Here is a 2,500-nt window from a genome sequence, read left to right as displayed (position 1 = left end):
GATGATGAGGATGAGGATGAGAATGAGGATGAGGATGATGATGATAATGAGGATGATGATGATGATGATGATGAGGATGAGGATGAGAATGAGGATGAGGATGATGATGATAATGAGGATGATGATGAGGATGAGGATGAGGAAAATGATGATGACGATGCTGATGATGATGGTTATGATGATGATGGTGATTATGATGATGATATGAACATAATGATAATAATGACGAAGATGATGATGACGATGAAATGAACAATGATAATGATGAGGAAGATGATGATGAAATAATCATAATGAAAATGATGACAAAGATGATGGTGATGATGATGATGAACATAATGATAATGATGATGATGATGACGATGATAATGAAAATGATGAAAATGAGGATAATGATGAACCCATCACGAAAATAGCAACAACCGAATGAGAGAATAAATTAACGTAATAATCAATTATTTATCATCATAGTGTTGCATTTCCTCCCACAAACAATTAAAAGAGATATTACGAAAAAAAAACTCCAGATGCAGACTTTAATAAACGCAATTGCACAATTTCAAAACAACCCGTTCAGGCACAAGAAAAAAAAAAAAAAAAAAATCTGTGAAGATAATTCATTGAGAAAAATTATGACAAAACCTACACACACTGACACATATAACTTCCAAGAATAATTCATTAAGAAGTTCCAAAAATATAATAGAAGCTGGAGTATACTATTAGAAAAATAATTATATATATAACAGTGACGTACAGGTGATCAGCCTATCCGAAACGAGCGATTAATTACACATTAATGACAGATACTCCGTTATGATTTTGGCGATATGGTAATAGCGTGAATATGTTCTATGATTAATAGATTACCCTTGTATAACGAACTATCTAAAGGTATTACCATTGTAGAAGTATAGTTGCTGACGTAAAGACTTTGTAGTGTTGTTAATAAACGCAATATTTAAGTGCCCAGTTCGTATTTTTTCTTATTCTTACTATTACTATTAATTATTATTATTATTATTATTATTATTATTATTACTATTAATTATTATTATTATTATTATTATTATTACTATATTACCACTATTGCTGTTTCTCTTATATTTGTCTTTGTTTATTATGTTATTGTTTTTTATCATAATTGATAAAAGTAATGATAATATTAATGTTAATAACAATTGTTTTGTAATTATTATTATTAAAACGATGATAATAAAGATCATTCTTATTATCATTATTATCTCTATCGTTATTACTATTTTTTATCATCATCCTTATCAATATTATCATCATTACTATTATTGCTATTTCCATTTTTATTATTATTATTGTTGTTATTATTATTGTCATTATTATTATTGTTACTTTTATCATTGTTATTATTATTATTGTTATTATTATTGTCATTATTATTATTGTTATTTTTATCATTGTTATTATTGTTATTAGAAAAAAAGAGATAGAGGAGAAAGAAAAAAAGAGAGATGGAAAGGTAGACAGATAGACAGTCAAAGAGATAGACAAAAAGATATCTTAAAGGAGAGAGAGAGCAAAGGGTAGAACGAGAGAGAAACAGATGCGAAGAGAGAAAAGTAAAGACGTAGACTGAAAGTCAGATAACTTAATTACTACCCAGAAAAAAATATGAGTACATACCTGAAGTCTTAAAAACGTAAATGAAAAATACAGTATTTTTCGAAAGGGACAGAGAAAGAGAGAGAACGAGAGAGCGAAGGAGAAAGAGAGAGAGAGAGAGAGAGAGAGAGAGAGAGAGAGAGAGAGAGAGAGAGAGAGAGAGAGAGAGAGAGAGAGAGAGAGAGAGAGAGAGAGAGAGAGACAGAGAGATAGAATGTTTATTTGGTTTACTTAATCTTAATTTAGTTGATTCCGTGTGTTACTCTGGTTATCCTTATGATTGGTGTGACAGGCTGTCTGTTTGCTTCTAAATTACTTCCTGTTTGCAAGAAATGGCCGCGGTTGCCGTCCATTGGCAGCGCGGAATTTGAACGCAAGATTGCTAGACGAGAACGCTGCCACTGCGCCACACACACACATACACTGATAGATAGATAGATAGATTAGAGAGAGAAAACAATAAAGAAAAAGAGAAAGAGAAAGAAAGAGAGAGAGAGAGAGAGAGAGAGAGAGAGAGAGAGAGAGAGAGAGAGAGAGAGAGAGAGAGAGAGAGAGAGAGAGGGAGTGAGAGAGAGAGAGAGAGAGAGAAAGAGAGAAAGATAAAAAGATAGAAAGAGAGAGAGAGAGAGAGAGAGAGAAAAAGAGAGTCCAGGTTTAACCGGTTAACGTCAGAGGGAGTGAATCACCTTAAAACACCTGCCTCGCCTACAAAACGAGGTGTGTGTGTGCCCGTGTGCTATCCGTTCTGCAGATGTGAAAAACGGAGACTCCTCACTTGTAACGTGCTGTTCGAGGTAACCACATCGCTGATAACTTGCAAGCATGAAGTGAGTATCGGTTGCAATTTTCTGGGTTGAGTTAG

At 32.9% G+C, this 2,500-nt stretch overlaps 1 protein-coding gene and 1 long non-coding RNA gene across 2 annotated transcripts in view; one reads left to right on the top strand and one right to left on the bottom strand.

Moving 5' to 3' along the window:
• Positions 1 to 2,500, bottom strand: part of LOC125034652 (cubilin-like) — a 334,702-nt gene that overhangs the window by 73,940 nt on the left and 258,262 nt on the right.
• Positions 2,259 to 2,500, top strand: part of LOC125034494 — a 2,787-nt gene continuing 2,545 nt past the window's right edge. Inside the window, exon 1 of the long non-coding RNA XR_007115696.1 lies at positions 2,259 to 2,465. This is a non-coding gene — a long non-coding RNA (uncharacterized LOC125034494). The remainder of the gene's footprint in view (positions 2,466 to 2,500) is intronic.

The sequence above is a fragment of the Penaeus chinensis genome, chromosome 18 (assembly GCF_019202785.1).
Source record: "Penaeus chinensis breed Huanghai No. 1 chromosome 18, ASM1920278v2, whole genome shotgun sequence".
Lineage (NCBI taxonomy): Eukaryota > Metazoa > Arthropoda > Malacostraca > Decapoda > Penaeidae > Penaeus > Penaeus chinensis.
The sequence above is the reverse complement of the archived record's forward strand: the minus strand, read 5'-3'. Positions and strand labels throughout refer to the sequence as shown.